Below are 17,885 nucleotides of genomic sequence, written 5' to 3'. Positions count from 1 at the left end.
ATGCACTGCCCAGGGGCTACAACTGGGGCTGTTGCCAAGTTGTGTGTCGCACAAAACAAGGCAAAGAGAAAGAGGAAAGCCTTCTCTCCTGCACTACTACTGTGGGCATGGCTCTCCATGCGTTGGTTTTTTTGCTGTTCTGAAATAAAGACTTGAAAGACAGGGATTCCTGAATACATCAGCAAGACATTGATGAAAACCGACATCTTCCTCCTTCTTCTCCCTCTATCTTTTCATTTGATCTGTTGGCATAACACAGGGGAGAAGGAGGCTTTGTTTGAACGCGGCACACACTCCTCTCTGTGTATATTAAGATACTGTCAACGCAGTGTCAGTCAAGGGACCAGGAAGTAAAGGGAACATCATTTGAAAGAGATCAGGTTATCGGAATAGGAGCAGTCTGACAGAGCTTTGTATCTGTTCGGAGGAATGTGTGTCATCTTTGCGTTTTTACTCAAGACAACTCGTACTTGGCCTCGGTCTGAGACAAGCTCCGAGTCCAATGTGTTGCTGAGAAGAATGGGACGTGATTGATGGTGCAATATGTTTTCCATCCAGCTCTGCTGCCTCACATGAGCAACCAGGAACAAGCAGAGCTGTCTGTGTGATAGAGGAAAAGGGAGAGGGAAGCAAAGAGACAGAGAGAGAGGGTGGATGGGATTTTATGTCAGTCAGCCATTAATCTCAGTTGTTTTCAAGACTTAATATATGTAAATTCCACCTGCAGACTGTGGGACATATTTTTTGGGGGGAAATCACGCTCAGGCTTTCATTTGAATAACATTCCTACTTTGCACAGGTGGGGATTTTGCAAAGCTGACTTGCAGATTGTCACATTTTCACCAGCCCCATTTATAGCATGGAATTACATTCTCGTGCCGTGAAAACATTTCATTTCCATACGGGAACCAAACGTTTCCCCTGTGATCAGCCAAGGTGGAAAAACGCCTTGCATTCCCACGCATTGCCCACATGGTCTTCATATTATAGCTGTCATAGATGTCCAGCAGCATTAAATGTAACGTCTACAGTTGTTTTCAAACCCTTAGCCAAGAGGAACAAATCGAGAAGATAGAGAGGTGAAATCTACTGTAGATTTAACTTAATTTATTGAGCTTAAACATGATGGAGAACCTTTCTGAAACAAACCTCCATTCATATAAAATACCAGTCTGTCAGAATGTACACTACACTTACACTTAGTCTGGATAACAAGAGCTGTTATTTCATAATCTGTGTATTCTCACACACTTCTGCGAAAAAACCTATTCCAAAACGAAATGAGACGGTACTTTTTGCCATGCATGTTTGACGAGTAGAACAGTAAATAGGAAGTGGATTTGAAGAGGATGTGTGTTTTTGAACGGCTCTGTGGATCAGAGCACCAGAGCCAGAACCGAACCTGCTGTGCTGACATTAAGTGAGGGTTTTTAGTCTGAGGTTTGCTGGCAGATTGGCTGCATGCCGCCGATGAAATCCAGTTGTTCAAACACAGCTGGCATCAGTAGAGGAGGGGGGAAAAAACGGTGGTCCAGAATAAAATGATTTGATTTAAACCCCCGGATTTATTTTTTGTTTTCTCTGGTCTTTGTTAATAAATAGCGCCGGCAACCGAACACGAGCGCGATGTGCTGCACAGCTGAACACCATCATTTCTACCGAGAAAGGAACATGCTCAGTGTGTGTTTGAACTCACATCACCCTACAGTGTAATGGGAAGAGTAGTAGAGGTCGCCCGCTGAAGTGCATGAAGATTTATCACAAACTGCTTCAAATTATTACGTTTTCGATGTTTCTGCTTATTTATTGCAAAACTAATATCATCCTCAGTGAACTCAATGTATGACATGTCAGAAAAAAAGGATAAAAACAATATAAAAAAGTAAATCCATCTAAGCCTCTGTATTAGTGTTTTGGCTCGGTGACTGACTTACTGTGAAGGTTACAGCTTTGACATTTGAAGGTCTTATGTTTAACTTTCAGCTGGTTCCCTGTTTTAATAGTTGGCACGACAAACCAAACCTCCCTTATAAAGCTCAGTCAATAGCTTTAGGGAATTCAACTTGTCCTCAATAAACTACACATGGAACGGAAGGTTTTATGCAGCAATCTGTTCCTTTTTATACCCATTTGATGTGAATACCAACAGCAAATATCAGTCGGTTTATTTCATATTCTTACAAAGAATTCAGATATTCTAGACTTGCAAATCAAATGGACACCAACGCCATGTGAGGCTGTCACATTACACCAGACCATTCACGAGAAATCAATAATTGTAACGTGCAAATACTTGTGAACTTTAGACTTCATTCTTTATTCTTTCTCTTTATGATATAGTGACAATTCATCATACTCTCAAGTGGCATGTGTCAAGATAAAACCCAGGCAACATTGAAGCTTCTACCTTGTCTATATCTGAAAATGTCATCTCTTTCATATGTATGTTTCTAACAAAGCACTAGTTCTTACTCTGAAGTTCCTATGTGTGATTGGCCCTGATGACATAGAAAGCCTGGAACATGGTGAAAACGATTTTTGATAGTACAGAGCTGTTGTGTTTCTGAGCCAATATGGAGCTGTGAGTGGTGTGTCTCATCTTTAACATAAAGGACCGGGTAAGCAGGATTCATACAGTAGGTTTCAAATATCCTTACATTTCCTTAGCCCTTTGCAAATCTCCTGTTATTGAAAGAGTAACTTGTCAACCGTTCGAACTGGAGCTCCAAGTGATGGTTCAAAAGATATCGGCCTTGAATCGAAGGTTTCTCCGTGTGGAAATGCTGCCATTTTAATCCAGGCACCCTTGTAATGCCTTTTTCTTTAACTTTCAAAAATACAAGTAGGAATATTGATTAGTTCTGTCCTCTGATTGCTTTAGACTTTCAGCATCAATAAACATTTTCAGTGTGCATAAATGAAGGCGGCTGAAATATAAACTCATTAGACTTTTTCATTGTTACCCTCATCATCAAGTGTGGTCTCATGGGAAATAGTCGACAAAATACCCGCAGGAAAGTTGCATATGCTCTAGTCTAGACAGTATTGGTTTTAACTGCCAGTATTTCTGTTGGCGAAGTATTTTCTGATCATTAGCTACAGCAGTCCTCTGTGTCTAGATTTGGAGAAGCAATCATGCAGAAAACTCTGAATAAAGCCCTGAAGTGCATGTTAATATTGCAGCACTTCACTTCTTTAATGAGTAGTTTCAATAAATGTTCAATGCCAAAAAATAAATCTGAAATTGTGTCCGAAGATGTTTTTTTCAAGGATTAGAAATGTGATCAAAATGCAACCAGTTCTTTAACATACCATATAAAGAAGCATTTACAAATCCCCAAGTGAACCTAAGGTGGTTCTTTAAACATCCTGCATTTAAAGTAAGTCCAATGCCGTGTTATTCCGCCAATATTGCTCATGCTCTCTTTGATTTGCACAATTCAAAGTTGTCGATCAGCCCCATCTGCTGCCTTCACTCTGATCCCTGGCGGCATCTCATCTTCTCGGATCAATGTACTTCCGTCGATGAATAAACAGAATCTACACATGGCATTTGCTTTGTGAATGAGCACCTTTTGTTCTTTATTACCTATTCTCCTTTATTAAAAGACTCTGAATACATGAGAGAACCCCTGAAGCCTGTGCACATCTATAACAGTTGTGGGGACAATTGTTAAGCTTAAACCACTGGGTTTGAAACCATTTCTGGCCAAGCTGCTCAAGCAACTCTTGTTGCTTTGTGGCTTTAAATGTGAGGCCTCCAGACAAACAAAGATGAGTCCCAAGTTGAGCAGGCAGCATGCTGTCCATGCGTGTTTCCTTTTTCTAATGGACAGCTTGATCGCTGAGAGGAGGCCTGGGGCTCGTCAGCTGGGATGAGGATGTTCTCGGTTGCCTGCTCTTGGTGTTTCTCCCTGCTCATCATGTTGTTTGGCCTGAAACATAAGGGGCCTGGAGGCTTGGCAATCCATCTTTTGGAGCCTGTGGTGCTGTGTGACAAACAGACAGATGCACACACTTTAATCTGGCCTTTTCCTTGGACAGAGGGCAGGGAGAGGATATGTTTCCTGAGTGAAAGGCCTGGTCTTCCATCTCTCTGGTGTTTGGAAGAACAATACAATTCAGCCAGGGCGGGATCCAGACTCAATTTGTCCTAGTTTGCGAATTGGATTTTTAGGGATGTTGTTTAACTCCATATCTCAAGCTGTTGGTCTCTGACCTGTTGCTTCTCTCAACGAAGACTTCCTCATGTCTCACTGAAAACACAGGCAGGAAGCAGTCTCTCTTGGGGAGCTGGACAAACAGAGAGCTGAAGACCAACCCTTTCTGGAAAAAAGTCATCTCTCTTGTGACCTCCTTTTGTGGAGTTATTGTCTTGGACTGCTGAGCCACACACAGATTGTTTAAGGAACGGCAAACCAAATGTGTGACCCATGTGTATAGAATCCTTCCTCTTGTCAAATAATCCAGAAGTGAGACAAGGAGTGTATAAAATCATTTCCCAAGACCGGGCCTCAGTGCTTACTCAAACTGAACAGCCTCAAATGTGTTTATTAGATATTTTAATGTCTTTATTGACTGCTTCAACATGCTCATTTCTTGACTTTACCCTTGTGCCATACATCTTTGTATTGATTGACATGATTCTCAACCCATACAATAACATTGAATTGAAGATAGTTGATTATTACTTCCTTATAGTCCTGGTCGTCCTTTGTTAGATCCTGCCCCTTAACTAGATCGTGTTCCTAGATTATTGAAAATAAATTGCAATCATTATTACATTGAGATCCCAGTGTTTCCAACATAACAAAGTACAAAGCATTGCATAGTTAGACATTTCATTTTGAATGTATGCATTTTTAATGGGATTAACACATGTATTTAACCCAATAAATTCAATTTTTCTTTAGCAACACTAGTCTCCAATTATCGACGATCAACTGGATAAGAATAAGACTTGTTCCCATAGTTACTAAAGCTAGCCCATAATTACTAGTTAGCCTTGTATCCCCACCTCCACACAAACATGGGTTTAAAGAAGAGCACTACATGAGAAGGAGAGAGGATAGGAAGGGGAACTGACAATGAAACTGGGAATCTGGAGTCTCCATACACTAGTGCTTTGAAGCATGAGATACTGTATGTGCTCTTCCTGCTGTTCTCCTGTTATCACTGTGGACATGACATTATGTCGGAGCCTTGCTCCTGGTTATCTTATCTGAAGCTTACATCTGTATCCACCGTCAGTGTGCAAAATTAACTTGTTCTCTGATCCATTAGCCAAAATGACTGTCCATAGTGACGCATGGACAGTTAGATAGTGGGCGAATGACTCATTAGCTTGTGTGAATTTGTACATTACAGGGAAGGTCATTTTAGAGAGGGCACAAACAGCCCAGTCTAATCACTAAGCAGCTACATGAGCAGATATACTCCCATAAAACCTGCTTTTATGGCGTGCTTGTACCAATGCTCATTTATTCTCTCTCTTCTGCAGACAAACATATTCTCTCATCAGCACAATTAAAACACACACACACACACACACACACACACACACACACACACACACACACACACACACACACACACACACACACACACACACACACACACACACACACACACACACGTTTCTAACCCTTACTTCCAATAGAATGCTGCACTGAGGTTAACACTATCCTTTGTACCTTGCTACCCTTGCGGCTGCAAGGCCATGATATCCGTGTTTCATTAGTTTCAAAGACAAGCCTTGGAAATGAGCTCGTCTCTGTCCAGAGCCTGTGCCTTTTAACTACTTCCTTCAAAAGTTCTTCTTTTGAATCGCCTTTTCTGTAGCTCCAATTATTTTCAAGCTTAGAGCAGTAATTAATAAGGTGGACTCGCCACTCCATGTTCCTAATTAATTAGGAGGCACACAGTAACACTGGAAAGCTCTTAGAACACATTTTATCTTGTCTTTCAGGATGAAGAAGAGTGAGATGCACATGCACTCATGTGTCCCTTTTAATGCTCTGTTTTGTGAGTGTCTGTATAAATTAGTTTTTACTGGTCCACAAGCTTTCATCCCAACCTAACCTTCCAACTTACTACGTCGTAAAACGACTTGTTTACCTCACTTTCTCTCTGTCAAGCTGTCCAGTCCTACCTTAATTGTTATGCTATACCTATATTACCATTTTTTGATATAAGGTGTTATTTTTCTATATACATCACTTTCAATCACAAAGGAAAACTGAAAATGTATCATCTCAATGCTGTTTGTTTCCCCATGCTTTATTACATGTGGACATAAGATTTTTCTACTCCATTACAAAAAACACTTTCTTAGTATTCTCACGTAGGAAGATTCATGTTTCCACATCACTCTTCTGTAACTTGCAGATTGTGCCAGAATTTGCTCCGAAATTAATGATGTCACAAAATAATTTGTGCACGCCTTGAACACAGATCAAGGTGAGCGAAGATAAGCGTATCCTCCTCAGCAGATAATATGAAAACAGCCCTCTGTAGAATTCTGCACAGTGAAGGTCAAACAAGTCACAATCATTTGAGTGGAGAGAGACTTAAAGTATAAAGCTGATGAAAATGAAGATTGAGTATCAGACTCAATGGCTTGTAAAAAAGAGATTCTGTGCAGTGAAAGGGGTCTTCCCCTCTCCGCTCTGAGCCTTTTACCAGACAGACCACGGGGGTCTCAGGACTCCAGCTGGTAGATCTATTCCTCGGCCTCCCTCCCTTCAGCACAAAGAGCACAGCCAAGTGAAACCTGCTGTAAGCAGCACTTTCTCTCTTGGGGACGAGCCATCACTCACTACTTACCTTCACCAAAGGGCTGAGGGCGGTTCCTGGAGATAAAGAAGTCCTCATTTTGCATTACAGGTATAATGCTGCCAGGCTAAAGTCCAACGTACATGGATTTAAAATTAGAAAACATTATATTTTAAAATGTAAATGTTTCATTACTTCTGTCTCGCTAACTCATCAGGGGCCTAACTTTAAGCCTGATATCCTATCTTATCTGTTTAGGAAGACATGGGGTAGTTTTGGAACTACAGAAACATATTTTGTAAATACATTTAGGAAATAATCTTATTTTATGATAGGATAGGGATTTAACCATTAGAGAACCGTCCTAATTTTGGAGTGGTTGAGTAAACATGGCTTTGACCATGTCCTAACTTCAATTGTTATGGCAATATAATGATGAAACTCAAACAGATACATGACGCCTTAGAATTCCAAGACCATTTATTAATAGGTAACCTATATATCAATAGCCAAGATTAAATATTTTTGCATAAATAAAACAATGAGCAAGAGAGGCTGCTTGTGCACCTCGAGGAAGAAAAGCATAGAAGGTCTGAGAAAAGATGCATGAGTTTGGAAATAATTTTCGTAATGGAAAGATACTTCTAGTATAAGTATAAGTACTAAGATATGACTAGCTTTGTGGATATTTTTTCTGTAATGAGGCCCCAGGACAATTGTAAAATCATTCTGATCATGCTTTCAATTTAGATATCTGGGGGTTCGGTGCCTTCCTCACCGGCACCCTGATAAAAGCTGATGAGGAGTGGGAGTGGGTTTTTACTAATGGACAGAAACAAGTCACCCTGTTGAATTCCTTGTGTTTTGTATGAGTCATCTTTTAAGTGCACTTTGATGCATTTTGCAACAATTCAAAGTGAACAATAACCCATTTGAAATGTGCCTGTACATGCCAGTCTGTCTTTTTAAACAGGAGTCTAAATGTGTCTTTTAAAAGGAGATGACATTCAAAGTTATGAACAGAGAGGGTTTTGAAAGTAGACTAGTGTTTCATTTTCAGACCTTTATGTAACTTCTTGGTAACATTTGTTCGAGCATAATGTAAGGCTTTATCCACAAGAGCATTTATTGCACAACTTTCCAACATTTTCCAGACGGCTGATAAAATTGAAGCACATATTCTTTCCAACTCTCCATCCGTCTTGTGAATGTGTTAAGAAATAATCCTTGAATAAGAGCCAACCTCATGTTTTATCCATGCATGCTTTTCACTTCACTCTATCACACAGAAGTACTGTTTAGATTGCACCACAGTTTGTGGCAATACTGAACGGCAAACAAAGTTAATGGAATTACATTTTGTTACGTGTCTCTCCAAACACTAATATAATTTGCTTTACTATGAATACAAAATATTGGAATCATTTCACATTGTCACAACATTGCATATGTCATCGGTAAGTCCCTTCTGACAATTACATGTTTCATTACTACAATAAAAAGTCCCTGATGTCGCCAACACAATTTGTGTAAATAATACTGAATATTCCCAAACACATTCAGAAGATTTGCCTTTTTATTCATTATATTGTCATCTGCTGAACAAATGACCATAACCATAAAATGTTACTGTGCTTCCTCTTGTTCATTGCTTTGTTTGAAAGCACTAAGGTGTTGAAAGGAAAAAGACAAATCAACAAAGAACCACAACTTTTAATGTGCAGCGAATTTCTCTCTTAAAATATGGCAGCAATTATCAAACTCGGAGACAAGGAACTTGTAACCATAATGTCTTTGTTACGCTGTGTGTAGGAAGCAGGACCCAAATGCAGATTAAAGTGTCAAAAATAACTCCTTTATTTCAAGGCTAAACTATTCACAAAGACAGAACAGAACACTCACCGAAGACCAAGTCAAAACACAAGACGAACCGATAAAGACAGACAGAAAAACCAGAACTTAAATACACACAAGACTAATTATACAAACAAGACACAGGTGAGGAGGGAGGAGAAAACACAGGGACACCAGGTGAACACAATCGGGTAATAAGACACACCAGGGAAACTAACGACAGGGAACCACAGACAGATCTAAAGACAAAACACAACGCAGACAGAAAACCAAAGACAGATCTAGACAAGACACAACGCAGACAGAAAACCAAAAACAGATCTAGACAAGACAAAACACAACACAGACAGAAACAGGCAAGACAGCAGGTGAAGACCTTTCAAAATAAAACATGAAACAAAAGACAGAAAAAGACAAGACAAAATACAATAAAGACAGATCTTGACAGCCTTCTGATGTTCTTTCCGAAAAGCCTGCAATAATGTTAAAATCCTTTGTATTTGAACATGGGGGGAATAAGCAAGCAGAAGAAAAATGTACCTTTTGGAGCTCATGTAATGCAGCAGTGAAAGTAGAGCTTAAACAAACACTCCTGTCCTTTTATGTTTGACTTAAATGACCACAAGGATAATACATAGTTTTTCCATTTAATTAGCAGTAGCAGTAAGACGGAATTATTTGAATATGAACTGCCAGAAAATGTGTCTACATAAGATGTTCTTGAGGATTTTGGAGAACAAAAGTTGGTTTTACCATCCGTCAGCCAAGGCCATCTATCTTCCTCTTCCTTTCCATTGGACTGTTTGTCTTTCTGTCTCGTTCTCTGGCTCTCTCCCTTTCACCTATTTAAGCAAACGGCCTCCATAAATTGTAGTGAAATCTAATTTTCTCAAGGCTTTGGGGTGCCAAAGGGAATAAACAAAAGCAGACAAAGTTTTTGACCTCTGTGTCTGCTGACCATACAGATAATCAGTCCAGGCCCACAGTCCTGGCTTCCCTCCTCCCTTTTTTGACAGACAGACAAATAGATCTGCCGGAGCTACAGTGTGAGTTAAGCCTGGAGGAAGTGTTCACTCTACTTGTCCTCCATCCTGTTCTGTCCGTTCTCACAGTCCAATGACCTTCCTATGACCAGAACTCCCTGCGTGTGCGGGTCACTGACTGAGCAAAGAAGCCACACGTGGTCATCAGTCAGACGGTCAAATCTGGGCTGAAGGAAGCTTGTTTCTTTCAGCTGATGTCAGAGTTTTTGCCCCTTCTGTTGTCCTACATCAGGGTGTCCGTGGGGTCTTAAAAAGTATTCAAAGTTGATAAATCAATTTAGCGAAAATGAAGGCTATTAAAAAGTATTAAACGGCATTTTCCAAGGTATTACATTTTGTAGCTTGTTTTTAATAAGTATATAAATTATCCAAAGAGGTTGTATTCTAAAGTCTGCCTGAATGTAATCATTGCGTAGGTGTGTAGTGTGATTCTGTGTCGTTTATTTATGGCATCCCGTTGGATTTAACGTCACCTGAACAGGACATCGCACGCTCACTGCTTGATAGCGGCCCGTTTACGCCGGTTGCTAAACAACATCGTTATGGGGAAATGTAAGTTTGCGTCCAAATGGTTGGAAGATAAGAAGGAAGGACAATCAATACTGTAAATGTGAGGTAAAGTGTGTCGCCAATTTAACCGGTTAAAACTCGAAGTGGCGATGAGGTCTTAAAATGTATGGAAAGGGTCTTTAAAAAAGGTCTTAAAAGGTATTACATTTGACTTCAGGATTCCTGCATATACCCTGTACATGCTCACACAGAGCAGTGTCCTTGTGAAACATGATTGCTGGATGGAAAGCAACAACAGCATCCGCTGACCAGCACAGCAAAAAGTTCCAGCAGCAGTTTCCCTCCCTTCTTGCCCTCAAATGTAGCATCTCTTTCGAAGAACATCTTTCTTTTTCTTATGTTTCTGCTTCTGATTTAAAAAAATTCAAACCGCATTCGACTCAAAGGGGGAAACCTAGGAAGGACTTATAGGTCAGAATCCTCTTTCATCACTACATTTAACTTTGTGATTAAAAGAAATGATGCGTAGAAAGTCAGGGATCTGGAGCATAGGGTCTTCCCTAGTCTCCGTGTCAGGCAGAAAGCAGATGCTTTTCCTTTACCATCCCATTTGTCATTAAGGATATGTGTGTGAGGCCCCACGGTGCTGTGAGATAGACACACAGGGAGTAGACGGGGGCAGGGGGAGTGTGATCACTGGATTGGAGGTTTCTGCTGTTTTTGCTTTGTCAGATGAGGTGTGAAGGCAGTCCTCACCCAATTCTCTCCGCCTGCCTCCATATCTCTTCCTCCTTGCATATTTTCTTGCCATCAGCAACATATAATAACTCCATTCTGGGGTATTAGACACCGCATGGTCTCCTTTTGGTTGGCCTTGCGTATTTCTTCTTCTTCTTGCTCACTCTCACCTAATCCCTCCAGTGCTGGGGACAGGAGTGAGCTGCCAACATCAATAGGAGCTGCCAGGGTTTGATGAAGAGGCTGTGGAGTGCTTCGGGGTGCAGGGACCCCATGGAATCGAGGTCCATGACATAGATGCCTTAAAATCATCAACAGAGTTCCCGAGAGAGGGGGTCACAGGCAGGTTGAAAATTCACTGAGGGTTAAGCAGGAAACTGCATTTGTTAACACACGAGCTGAGAGAAAAACGATATGTTTTCCCTCTTGAAAGATAAGGCGTAAAAGGCATATATTCAGTTGGCTGGACTCGACCCAGTTGTCAACTGAGATCACATTCTTTATATTTACATTGCAAGTTATGGGTTAAAGACATGAGTAAAAGTAAAGAAACATTGTTCCAAATTTCTGGGATAAATCTATTTCATTTATTGACAAGCGTAAGTTGAGAAGATCAGCATTAATCATTTATTAGTTCAACATACTGTAAAGATGGAGGCGTTCTGTCCTCACCATAAGGTTTCCAGACAACCAGTCGTTAGGGTTAGGGTTAACAAACAAGCCAATGCACCCAGTTAAGAAACAGTTCCACACATACTCCTCCAGAAAATTACAGATTATCATTTTTACATTTTTTGAATAAACAAACAACATATGTTACAAAACCACAAATTCAGCAATGAGTAGGTGTCCTAGAGACAATGGGACATGGTTATGCTCGAGACCCCAGGTACCTTTTAGTAGTAAAAATAAGTGTATATATAAAATAAGTATATAATTGGCTGATTCCAGTATTTTGGGACTCAATATATTTAAATTAGCTTTTAAATAAACAAGAAAATGAATGATTCAGTAGATATAGTTTTAGAGGAGCAGTGGGGAGAAAGGCATTCAACATTCAGACCTTCATGTTGGGAAGTCAAATTGACTCAAAATACAATTGAATAGTTAACTGAATAAATAAAATATGAAATATACAAATAATTTTAAATGTTTTAAGTCTCTCTTGGTGTTTTGTAAGGATATTCTGAAAGTGTTCAGGGATTGTGAATGACTTACCTCAGAATTTCTAACATACTGGCATTGACCGTCTGTCAATCAATATTCAAAATGCAGATGAAAATGAATGTGAATACATGCTCGACGGGGCATCGATGGTGCAAACATAAACAAGTCCCAGCTGTAAGCTCCATATGCACGCTCTGATGTATGATGTCATGTTTACCAACAATATCTTAAAGAAAGCCAATAATCTTCCACTTCCTGTGTGCATCAGCTCAACAACAAGTGCCATATTCCTTTCAGAGACCTTTGGACCGTGGATGATCAATTCGCTTTTTGTGCATTATTGGGAGATCAATCACCAGCTTTAGAAACTGTGTGAAAGAGATGTGGAGGGCTGATTCAAAGACGCATGAGATAACAGAATATTCTATCAGCATTCACTGCAGAAAATGGTTTTAATGAAAGCTGGTAGAGATTTATGATTGCTTTGAGTGCTCAAGGGTTGAGAAACGTATTGATTATTCAATTGGACATTTAGTTTCTTGTCTGAGAACCAACCGCACCTGTTTTAGATCTATTAGGATTCTGACCTTGCATGTTATGCTGAAGTTCTATTATTTACTTTATTCTCTCTCCTCCTTGTCTAATCTTGTAGCTTTATTTTACTGTCAATCATCGACTAAAAATAATACATGGTCAGGGTGCATAACCAATCCCACCTAATGCATAAAAAGCTGACTTAACTAGAAAGAGGTACATCTCCCTCACTGACATAATCGGAGGGGTGAAAGACATGAAGAGAGTGCATTTGTATTCATCCCTTAATTGTTTGATTTCCCTGAAGGCATGCAGACAAGGAAGAAGGGCAGGGTAGAAGGGGGGAGGGCGCACAAGAACAGACAGATTTAATTAATTGAATTGCAGTTTTTTTGCATGTGCATTTACCTTGTGAAAAGAATGATAGGCTTGATTGTTTGAAGTTCCCTAGCCGCTCATTAGTTCAAGCACAATGTTGCAATGAATATAGATGCAGGAGCTTCGGACCTGGGGCCAGGTTTTCGCAAACCATTCGAGTTAATGGGAAAGCTCAAAGCTGTTGTTTGAGCATGACCCGTCCAGAACATGACTTTGCATTCACCCTCCCTTAGTACATCATCCCCGTTCTCAGCCATAACAAACATCTTAAAAACAGATGTAGAAAACACACAGAGAAGATGGGAAGCAATTAAACGCTTTGAAGCCTCAAATGTTGTGATTTTTCTTCAGGCTGAAAGACATGAATATCAAAAAGAGCTATCTATAGCTAGGATTCGTGCCTCCACCCCAATGCAATGGAGGTTTATGGTGCCTATAATGTTGTCTGGGAGAAATTCCGCATTTCTTTCTAGAAAATGTCCTCATTCCTCAAAGACCTCCCCATCAAAAGATGTTCTAGGAACTGCTTCTTTGGTAGGAAGTAGTTCCGGTGAAAATTGGTTACGGTTTTTAAATGGGTAAACTTGGCTTTTAACATTATCTTATTCAGAGTTCGCAAATTACTTCAAGAAAACATTACAGTTCTAAAAGCCATCCTGATTTTCCAGTGCAGGAGTGTTGAATAAGTAGTTTAGGAAATCAGGCAGGGAGTGTTGTGGTTTGCTGATAGTGTTGAAAGAAAATAATGTGTTGCATGATCTATAAGCCATGAGCCCGATGTGTGTGGAGCACACACACAATCCTCATTGTGGAAACCGCACATGCAGCGATGCCTGCATGTGTATAAGCACAGACACATGCTCCCACACAGTCGCGCATAAATCAAGTCGGGCTACCAGCGCATTCGAAGATTGCTGCACGCAAGCAGGGACACACTCTCTGTTTCCCTCTCTCCCACACACCCGCGAGCTGAAACACAACCGTAGCTCACCCAGAGGGGAAGGCAGAGGAGCCGAGGCCCCAGGGCAGATAGGAGTAGAAAAGAGGATGAAGGATCTCCCCTCCAGTGATCCACAGCAACAAAGGCCATTTGAGAGACTGCTGTCTTGGCACCCGGCATAATTAGTCTCAGATAACAATGTCACTGGCCCGTGTAGTTATAAAAAAGACATCCACCTGGGACAAACTGCCAAAATATATCAGTTTTTATTTGTTTTTCTACAATTTAGATATAATTAGTATCAGTTGTCTAATTGCAAGCGTAAGGCATATTTTTGGGTTTGTATTCCACTTGACCTGGAGCATTTAGATGTCACACTGTGCCTATCAACTGCCTTTGATTAGTCACAGTGATTACCTTTCCCTTGCCCTTGGGGATCGTGACAACATGAGCAATAAAGTGATATTGATGTATTTTTAGAAGAAAGGAAAGAGACTTGCCCTGCTGTAAACCCAATATGAGCACGTTATGGTTTGCTAGTTCCTCACAGACACTATTCATCACATGTGGCATGTGCCAGCATGCCTTTGGGTGACAAACACTGTGGTGTAAGCCACACACATTATAGCCAGTTGGAAAGTAACAACAGGCGAAGAAACAAAAGAGGGGAACAATTATGTGGAAAGACATCTGACTCGGGTTGCACTTTTCCTGTAGTGATCCTGTTTGAGACTGGTTGTAGTTATGCTATTGTAACTCTTGTAATACGCCCATAGCACAGATAGGTTGTAAAACCAGCAACTTGTAAGAAGTTACACAAACATGGCCATTTGTTCTTTAATGAAGTGATCATCATGACTGTCAGTTTGGAGTTGCTGGACTATGTATCTCTCCACGCTGAAATGTGATTCAGCAATAGACAAAGTGTTTCCATAATGTGGCGAGGCAGCAACATGTGTGCTTCGTGTGACACAGGATGCAACTGAGAGAACACAAGTCCCCATTCATAAACGACACGTGTGTGCGTGCCTCACATAAATGAGCCATGTGACCACATTAAAAACAATTAATGAGATTTTTCTGGTCTTTGGTGTTTTGCTTGTTCTCATTAGGGTAAAGCGAGTCAATCTGCTAGGTTAACATTGTGGTTGTGGTTGCACTACTCTGACCTCATGCGCTTTTGTAGTGGTATAACAGTATCGCTCCACTTTCACCTTTTCTTCTTAAATAGTCATTATTTTTGCACGTAAGTGCTCCCTCGATGAGAAACACAAACATAGGACTTTTTAAGCCTTAGGACAAACAACCAATGCAATGGTTTTCTGTGTGGGGACATCCTTTAGACTTATTCTTGGAGATGTGAGGCTTACGTCACTTATCTGGTTTCTCTGGGCTTTCTCTCTTTCTTAGTCATCCTATCAAAATTGCACTCATCCTTTTTAGCTTCATAGTTGTTGTAGTGTGACCCAAATGTAGCCATCCAGTTACCATACAGTATACAAATCTAATTTATTCCAGAAACACACAACATCAAAACATGTCAGGTATACTTCTTGTACTTTAGACACTGCACTATATCATTATTTAAATTGTTACCGAACACACCTGTGTATCTCAGTATACACAGCATCATTATCTTGAAACTTTATCAAAGAGTAGTGTTGCACTTCTGTCCTAATTCCCATCATCTTATCCATTGTCGGGGTGCTATTCATCACCCAGTCTCTGTAATTGGGATCCTGTGGAGTCATCCATCAGGCAGACATTGTACTGAGATGACACTTTATTGATTTCACGGGGCATGCCTTGGCTTAACCACATCAATCTTGCGGTGACAGTAACTGCGATAATTGCGTGCCACTGCTACTAATGGCTATTGTGTTTGACCATCTTGCTGCCCAATTAACCACCCGGGGAAGCCACACAGGTGTAAAGAATCATAATGAGGCTGTCATGATAAGTCGAAAGAGCGATACAAAAATATAAGAAGCTTTCATTTTTCCATTTTCAACACAGTTGGCTTTCTTGACAGAAGCCAACGACCACATTTTTTGTGTTTCTACCTTGTCGTGTTGGACGTAGCTTGCTTGAGGGGCCGCATGTTAGCTTTCTACCGAACGTGACAGCTTATAAAGTCAAAACCATCTGCCTAGACTTTTTTTGCTCCCCCCCACCCCCCCTGCCTGAGCAGAAATCATTGGCTGGCATGCTCTAACAGCTCTGTTCATGACATGCTTGGTGAAGACTGGGAGTTGCATTGAGCTCATTGTAAGCAGGGGGAATTCTGCTTCCCTGCTCTACTTGGCGCTGGCACTGCCTGATGTCAGACAGATCACAGCCAGGAAGACTGGCCCTCTTCCCTTGCGCCTGGAAAAAGAATGTTAGTAACACTGAGACAAGTAATTTTTTTCGCTCGGGGGGGGGGGGTTTGCACCATTTTAGGTTTTCATGCACATGATCCCACTTTTTCCACACAGAGCTGGTTTCTTGCAACTTGCCACATAAAAGGAAAGCGACATTATTATTACCACATTGCCTCACGGGTCTCTACGCTGAAATGTAATGTACTAATTGGAGCTCCTAGATTAGGTTTTACGAGAAACGTCTTTCTTTGATGGTGATTTTGTCTGCTCTAAATGTTTATATTTACATCTGTTCTAAATAAGTTTCCGTTACAGCGCAGGGCTTACAAGTGCTAGAGAGCGCCTTGCTCTACAGAGGCCTAATGCTTAGTTTCTCATTTATCATAGTTAGATTTGTCCAGAAGTCCCTGATTAGGTTGTCTGAGTTTAACGAGACATATCCAAACCTAGACTGGGAAATCGCTGCACATTGATACAGCTTAGATTCCAACAGTGGTAACAAAGGCTGGTGTCAAAGTACTGTCAGAGCAAGTCAATTAGGATATTCACTTTATCTTAAAGGTCCCCTGTTATACTATTTTTCATCAATACATTATAGGTCTCAGATATATACAAAACATGTCTCTGAAGTGTTTGGCTCGAAATAAAACAGATTTGTGCATTGTAGCATCCCATAATCCCCTCTGTTTCAGCCCTGCTTCAAAAGTGCTGATTCTCTGTCTGTTACTTTAGATAAAAATAAGGAGCCCCTCCCCACGCCCCTCTGAGAGATATTTGGTTAAAAAAACACAATGGCGCTCTAGGAGGAGATTCAGGTGATAAGGTGGGGTGTTACCTTGGTTGGTTATTGGCTAATGGTTACACAAGCCAAAAAATCGTTATGACATCATAAAGTAGCCAAAATCTGATCAGCTCATTTTCAGACAGGTTTTTATATAATTGGATCAGGACAAAAAGAGAGAGAATCTTTTTTCCTGAAACTTTCAGAATCTCTTTACACAGAGGGGACACATGTATATAAAAAACATGAAAAAGTGGATTGTGCATAATAGGTGACCTTTAAAGGTGGGGTAGGTAAGTTTGAGAAACCGGCTCGAGATACACTTTTTGTTATATTCCATGGAATGCTCTTAACATCCCGATAGCAATGAATATCTTAAGTGCTTTGACAAAAAATCCGTAAAAAATTTAATCTGTGGAAGCCGTAGTACTGTAAAAAGCACGACCAATCATTTTAGCCGGCCCGGCTAAAACAACTGGATGGCCTACCTGCCTGTCAGCCTTCCATCTGTGCACAAACTTATCTCGTGCCCTCATTGGTCATGTGCGCGTTCGTGTGTGTAGGAGGAGGGGCTCTGTAAGGAAGTGGCAGATTTTTTCCGAATGTGTATTTTCAAATTCTTGCTCACTCGAGCTGGTTTCTCCAAAATTACCTACCCCACCTTTAAAGGAAGTGATGTTATTTATAAAATACTTCACATTATTGTCAAAGAACGTTTAAACACTATCCTTCACACTATCTTTCTATGCTCAAGTATTCTTTTAGCCTGGTTGGATACTTCATGTGGAGAAACGGAGGAGTCT

At 40.6% G+C, this 17,885-nt stretch overlaps 1 protein-coding gene across 2 annotated transcripts in view; it reads left to right on the top strand.

The window, feature by feature from the left end:
- LOC117543888 (disintegrin and metalloproteinase domain-containing protein 12-like) overlaps positions 1-17,885 on the top strand; it is a 73,175-nt gene that overhangs the window by 13,225 nt on the left and 42,065 nt on the right. The gene's annotated exons all lie outside the window — the stretch shown is intronic.

The sequence above is a fragment of the Gymnodraco acuticeps genome, unplaced genomic scaffold (assembly GCF_902827175.1).
Source record: "Gymnodraco acuticeps unplaced genomic scaffold, fGymAcu1.1, whole genome shotgun sequence".
Taxonomy (NCBI): Eukaryota; Metazoa; Chordata; class Actinopteri; order Perciformes; family Bathydraconidae; genus Gymnodraco; species Gymnodraco acuticeps.
This window is presented reverse-complemented; position numbering and strand designations above follow the sequence as displayed.